The sequence below is a fragment of the Scylla paramamosain genome, chromosome 24, assembly GCF_035594125.1.
Source record: "Scylla paramamosain isolate STU-SP2022 chromosome 24, ASM3559412v1, whole genome shotgun sequence".
Lineage (NCBI taxonomy): Eukaryota > Metazoa > Arthropoda > Malacostraca > Decapoda > Portunidae > Scylla > Scylla paramamosain.
In genome coordinates this window covers 2,427,086-2,435,000 of record NC_087174.1, presented here as the reverse complement: position 1 = coordinate 2,435,000, position 7,915 = coordinate 2,427,086, and positions in this window count along the sequence as shown.

Below are 7,915 nucleotides of genomic sequence, written 5' to 3'. Positions count from 1 at the left end.
TCCTACGTCTTGAATGACACACTCAACTCTGCAGACCCAACCTGTTCTAGCAGCCACATCCACCGACACAACATTCCTATTGCTACACTTCACCTCAGATACGAATAAAAACATAGCAGTGCCTAACACGAATGTGAAATTAAGCCCGCCAGTGTAATAGTTGGCCGTAAAGTATTGCTTGCTTGCACCCCCCCCCCCCCACACACACACACACACACACACACACACACACACTTGGGAGCAAAAGTTAGCGCAAAAACATCCTCTTAGAGAGCAAGTAAACATTAGTATTATGGCAAGAAAGCGTTGATTAATTCCACCAGGAGCAGCTACCGTCTCGACTCGTAATTCATTTGCTTCTGGGTTGCATAAAATTTTACTAGACTCAGTTTTTTTTATCCCGCATCGCAAAGTTATTAGATTAAGTGGCATGGTTTTGTCCGCCACCCTGGGATATTTCTTACATTTTAATGACGAGGAGGATGGCTTGGGACTCTCCGGTTTTTGTACAGTTTTCACAATGTAGATTTACTGAGTAGGCTGGAGAGCCGTGGGGGAAAGGCACGGGAAGGGCGGGCGGGCGGGGAGCAGACCGGAAGGCCGTGATGGATTTTCTCCTCCCGTGAGGGTCTCAGCCTCGATGTAAACACCAGAGGGGGAGCTCCTGGAAAAAATGACGTGGTTTTCAAGATCAGTTGAGAAAGGGTGGTGGTAACGCTGCAAGAGAGAGAGAGAGAGAGAGAGAGAGAGAGAGAGAGAGAGAGAGAGAGAGAGAGAGAGAGAGAGAGAGACCCAGACAGAAAAAGAAAGAAAGAAGCAGATACTCGTAGATAGGCGGGAGGCCAGACATAAAGATACGTGTAAAGGTGAACAGACAAGGGGGCAGACAAACTGATGGATAGACAAAAGACAAAATAGACAAAATAGACAGACAGACACACACACGGATAGATGAAGACGAGGAGGATAAACTCGGGTAAAACTTAAGGAAGAAAAATAAGATAACGAGGTCAGCCGTTGGTATGAAAAATGTAATCATATAAAACAAACAAGAGCTCAAAAACGTTGGAATAGAATCTGTAATGACCTAACCTTTCGTCAAAAAAGGGAAAAAAAAAAGAAATAGAGATAACAAGATATTCTGGCAGTTTGAGAGTTTGAGTTACATCAACGAGTCACAAGAGAGAGAGAGAGAGAGAGAGAGAGAGAGAGAGAGAGAGAGAGAGAGAGAGAGAGAGAGAAAGGAGAGGGTTCTATATTAACCTGTAATATCTGGGTACGTGTAACGATAAACTCTGATTTGATGGGGATGAAGTTAATTAACCCTTTGACTGTTAATGACACTTTTCCCTCCATTCGAGTAACCTTACAGATTACTTCACTTAGCCAAAATATAACCTTGAACCTTAATAGCTCCGAACCACTTGATCATCCCATGCTGTCATTAGTGTCTTTCAAAATTTCACTCACCCTTCCATCCACGATCACCCAACTTCCAGTCATCCAGCTCGCCACCTTTTTATTGAGCTGAACCAGGGGCTTTAGTGAGGGTTAAATGTTTTTTCTCTGTAAAGAAGAGAAGGCTCGCATTAGTAATGGACGTAGCACAAAACAAATAAACCGGTGGAAAGCCAAATGTTAACAATTCATGAGGCTGTCTTTCATGGGCCCTTTCCGCGCAATTAGAAGCCGCCTAATTAAAGTCATTCTAGATAATAAGTTCATTCGGAACAATAAAAACTCATTTATGTGAGATAGCGCGAGGGCTCTCTCTCTCTCTCTCTCTCTCTCTCTCTCTCTCTCTCTCTCTCTCTCTCTCTCTCTCTCTCTCTCTCTCTCTCTCTCTCTCTCTCTCTCTCTCTCTCTCTCTCTCTCTCTCTCTCATCCCGCCAGCTATTCCATACTTTATCAGCCATCACACATCTTATCAGCCTGTTTTACATTTTGTCAGCCATCCCACACTCCGTCACCTGATTCACACTTCGTCAGCTGAGTCACACTTCGTCAGCCATTCCACACTTCGTCAGCCACTCTGTCAGCCATCCCAAATCCTAATAGTCACCCTGTGCTTAGCCATCTCACACCCAGTTCATCTTTACCATACCTTATCAATCATCACACTCTGTCAGTCACACACCTTGTCAGCCTCTACCATATCATATATCTTGTCACTCTCCACTATATTACGATGCCCTGTGAGTCATGCAAGCCGCCAGCACTCCGTCAGCCGCGCGCCACGCCTCAGGGCAGCGCACACACACCGTCAGCTGAAATGAGAGGTTAAAGAAAGTGGTGAGAAAAAACCTCAGCACCACAATCACGTCTCTCAACTCCTTTAGATACATTTCTTATTCTGATCTCATGCATAAAATTTCACTGTCTCGTATTGCCTTCACGCTCAGACGCATTCACCCGCCTGCGTCCCTCCCACGCTTTTGCATGCGCCCTCCCCCCCACTCCCGTTTTTCACGCCTCAAACTCCTGCCCAACTTATATCCAATTTCGACGAAAAAGAGCCGCCGCGTTCTCACCTTTCACCCGTTCGAGGCGCCCTAAGGGATCGAAGTGATTATGGAATTTGCTTTTTAATTAGGGAAGTCTTCTGTGATTACTTCTCCTTAATTTCTTGAGTAATTTCCCCCGGCATGAATTAATTGCACTCAAGTACGAAATTAATTTATCGGCTTCCGGTTTTATGTTTCCGTGTTTTTTTTTATTCATCAGTTCCGGAAATGTGCTCGTGTAGGCTTCGTGAAAGGAGGAATGTGTTTTTTTTTAGGTGGCACAAAAATGAATAAATAAATAAAATGAAGGGTAATTTACAAACCTGTTACATAAAAAGTCTTTAGTAAGCTTCATAAAACTAATTAAAAGTTGAGGATGCTGCTTATTGTGGAATTTCAAATGATTACGGATTTATCTTGAGCCGCCTGTTGTGTTGTGTGTTTGAATATCCTTTGTGCTCTATGTGTTGCGCGAGGTTATTAGCGGCGCTTGTGTTTTTCATTCCCACGGTGTTTATTCTCGCGGAGTACTGAGGGTGGTTAATTACTCCGCGATAAGAGTGCTTCAGGTGCTTGATGGGTATTATCACCTTGTCAGCGGCAATTATTAGTCCAGCAGGTGAAGCATGGCGGGTGAATAGATTGTGCAGACTCTACTTTTAGACTATCACTTCACTTAAGCTTTTTTTTTTCAACTAATATGAACGTAGCACAGCTTTAAAGATAATAGTCCGGCTCTCTCTCTCTCTCTCTCTCTCTCTCTCTCTCTCTCTCTCTCTCTCTCTCTCTCTCTCTCTCTCTCTCTCTCTCTCTCTCTCTCTCTCTCTCTCTCTCTCTCTCTCTCTCTCTCTCTCTCTCTCTCTCTCTCTCTCTCTGTGTGTGTGTGTGTGTGTGTGTGTTTGTGTTTGTTTATGTCTATCAGTTAGCCTGTCCGTCCGTTCATCCTTTCGTATCCTCATTTTTCTCTGTCTGTCTGTTTGTCTATCTGTTTGTCTGTCTGTCTGCCTGCCTGTCTCTTTGTCTGTCTGCCGGTTCTTCTGTATATCTATGAGTGCTTTTTTTGTTTGCCTGTCTGTCTGTCTGCCGTTTCCCTTGGTCTGTCAGTCCGTTAGCCTGTCCGTTAGTCTGTCTTTTTGTCTGTCTGCCTCACCGTCTATCCGTTTCAGTTTGTCTGTCTCTCTACCTGTCTTCCTGTCTGGTTGTCTCCCTCAGGATCAAATCCATCCATTGTCTCACTTTTTTTTTTTTCAGCGTCCCTTTGACACACTCAGAAAAATAAGCACGAAAATACCAGCATCACTTTGTCGCGAATGTACACAAACATCATCAGGTGACGCGAGGAAGCAACGTGTTTTTCAGCTAATGTGCCAAATTAGCATCTATGTGAGTTTGAAGTACCTCGCTTCTTTTCAAACATTAAAAAAAAGGGTTCCTCGCTTCGCACAAAAAAATGGAAATAAAAAAATCTTTACGCTCCCTACTTTTTTATGCAGGAATGTTTGGCTGAAAAAAAAATGGAGTAAAAAATGTATGTATGGCTCTTTGTCAATTTCATTCTTTTTAATAATGCAGCTCCACTCCAACGGCAGTAACTGATTAAAGGAGATTTTACATTACATTATATTTAAAGCATGAGTTTGAAGTACTGCTCGCATCACAAGTAGACTAGAGAATGATTCATGGACGTGTCTGAGATACATCCACAAACTTCCCGGTCGGTCTGAAAGGACTTGTTTCATTATATTTTAGAAGAGGAAGAGAGGAATCCGGTAAGTTGGAGTCTGGAGAGTGGATAAATTTGTGAAGTGATTTGGTGCTGGATCGGCACTCGAAAATACTGCCTTGATCTTTGGCGTGAGAGAGAAAAGCTTGAGTTTCGCAAAATAGAAAATGGAAGTAAGAGAAAATGAGGCAGCGTCAACTAAACAGTAATAGTCAGTAATACACTTTTTCCATTTTAATCCTGTATGAAAACGCATTTTTTATGTCAAAGTTTCGGAATATTGTGTGTGTTCTGTTGACTTTTTTCCTCTCTTTTTTTATATTCTGATAAATGTGCAGGTTTATATTTTCGTTATTTATGGAGTTCATTTATTACTCTTCGCCAGTATGTGTTTCATGCCTCGGCTTTTTTTATGACTGAATATGCACCCGGCAATTACGAATGGGGGGAGGACACAAACAAACATCATTAATTATGCATGTGGTACAACAGAGCGGCACTGGGATAAATAGCTGGAGGAAGGTAACGAATTCACCTTTGCGTCACGCTGGTCAAGGGACAAATGAAGCAATGCTGTGACGGCGGCTGGTGGCTGCGTCATTGCGAAGGAACGGCTAGAGAGAGAGAGAGAGAGAGAGAGAGAGAGAGAGAGAGAGAGAGAGAGAGAGAGAGAGAGAGAGATTGCTTTTGTAAGTCAAACTTGTGTATTAGTATTTTCTTTTCTTTTTCATCATCCTTCCAACGAACAAACAAACGCACGGCCTCGCACAGTACACAGTTAATAAAAAGAAATACTGGATCATGAAATTGTAAAAAGGCATCACTGATTTTTTTAAAATTTCAGGTTTTCTCATAAAACTCACTTCCCACGAACCTGTCCCTAATGTTTTTTTCGTTCCCTTTGTTCCCTTTCCTTCTCCTCCTCCTCCTCCTCCTACTCCTCCTCGTCCTCCATAATACGATCTGACGGCTAAAAAGGAACAGAATTAAGTCACGGTGGAGAGGTGCTCGTAATGGAGGAGTTTAGAGGTCTTAAACTCTCTCCTAATGCCCCGAAATATATATTAATGGAGAGTGTTAAAGACAAATATTCCCGTGTAACAAAAAAATAAATATATCAGTATCAGTTTCATACGGTCGCGGTAAATGTGGAGTCGTGGTGATGAAAAAACAATATAGGTATGAGTTTTGCATCAACGCATTTTATTTTACGTCGCAGCGGAGGGAGAGAGAGAGGGAGAGTAGCAGCCACGACCTACTCCTGGGATGGCCATGTTATATTTTAGCTTCATTGTCAACATTGTATTAGTGGTAGCACAGTATGGTAGTAGTGGTAGTGTCACAGTAGTGCTGAAATGCAAGTTCTTTGAGTTCTCCTGCTTTTTTTTCGTTCCTTTTTTTATGAACAGCATTGCAAGTTTTTTTTTCCTCACTTTTTTACCAAATTTTTCCCTTAGGCAGAATCCGGAACATGGAAAAAAGGTAAATAAAAATAGAATAAAAATACTGGGGACTTTTTTAAAAGAGCCCAAGATGGACCGCCTCGCTCGGGCCAACAAGTACTCGGCTGCTCTCCCTACTTTTTTAGCTGGACCGACTGTTCTAAGAAGGGGACGCTCTAAGGTAGGCGCTCCAGGGGTCACAAGTATGTATTACACGTCTGGAGTGTCACACGTAGGCCTGGAGAGCGTGATCATGATGTCTTTTATTTATTTTTTTTATTTTCAACTTTTTTCATGATTAGGTGAGCTTTACTTTTTTTATTCCTTCACTAAGTTTCTCCTTTATTCTTCCATGACCTGAGGAGTTTTTTTTTTTTATTTTCCTTCCTCCTTTTTCATGGTTAGGCAAGCTTTCATTTTCTTTTTTCATGGTCAGATAAGTTATAATTTCCTTTTTCCTTTTTCCTGATTAGATCAACCTACTTTTCCTTTTTCCTTTACCGTGATTTGGTTGGCTTTCTTTCCCTTCTCTCCCTTTTAATGACTGGAGAAGCTCTTCCTCCTTTTTTCTTCTCTTCTGTGATAAAGTGAGCTTTCTCTTAGCTTTCCCATTTCCTCTGTCACTGCTATGATTCCCTCTCTCTCTCTCTCTCTCTCTCTCTCTCTCTCTCTCTCTCTCTCTCTCTCTCTCTCTCTCTCTCTCTCTCTCTCTCTCTCTCTCTCTCTCTCTCTCTCTCTCTCTCTCTCTCTCTCTCTCTCTTTCTTTCTTTCTTTCTTTCTCTCTTTCTTTCTCTCTCTCTTTCTCTCTCTCTTTCTCTCTCTCTCTCTGTAACTCTCTAACTCTCTCTAAAGTCTGGTCACCTTCTCTCCCTTCCCGTCCCTCTCATCACTGCTATCTTCCAGTCCCCTCCTTCCTGTCCTCTTTCCTTCCCGACCACTTACTGCCTTCCTACCCAGTCCCTCCTCTTCTGCTCTCTTTCAGGACCAACATTACTGCCCCTCACGTCTCTCTCCTCTCCTTCCCTTCCCTTGCCCACTACCATTACTACCTTCCCTGCTCTCTTCCACTCCCCTCCTCTTTCTTATTACTTTCCTGTCTCTTCCATGCCTCTTCCTGCCTCTCGTCTCTGTTCCGTGCTTCCTCCTCCTCCTCCCTTCCCTCTCCTTTCTTTCCTTCCCTTATCTCCCATTCCTCAACCTGGCTACATAATCTGTGTTGCCGTCTATGTAGCTTTAGTGAAACGAAACGTGGCGAAGGACTGTTAAACGCACGCGCCGCTCCCTTCAACTCTCCACGTTCTTTTTTTATTTATTTTTTTCTTCTGTGTGTTTGATCATTTTAAAAGTAATCTCTCTCTCTCTCTCTCTCTCTCTCTCTCTCTCTCTCTCTCTCTCTCTCTCTCTCTCTCTCTCTCTCTCTCTCTCTCTCTCTCTCTCTCTCTCTCTCTCTCTCTCTCTCTCTCTCTCTCTCTCTCTCTCTGCGCACACGCTTGCACACACACACACACACACACACACACACACACACACACACACACACACACACACACACACACACACACACACACACACACACACACACACACACACACACACACACACACACACACACACACACACACACACACACACACACACACACACACACACACACACACACACACACACACACACACACACACACACACACACACACACACACACACACACACACACACACACACACACACACACACACACACACACACACACACACACACACACACACACACACACACACACACACACACACACACACACACACACACACACACACACACACACACACACACACACACACACACACACACACACACACACACACACACACACACACACACACACACACACACACACACACACACACACACACACACACACACACACACACACACACACACACACACACACACACACACACACACACACACACACACACACACACACACACACACACACACACACACACACACACACACACACACACACACACACACACACACACACACACACACACACACACACACACACACACACACACACACACACACACACACACACACACACACACACACACACACACACACGCTAGATGCCCCTGCCCAATACATCATTAAACGTCACCTCAGCACAGATGTGAGACAGTAACTTGTCGGTCAAATCAAGTGACATCTGTATGACAAGGCTAATAAATCCCAATAGACCAC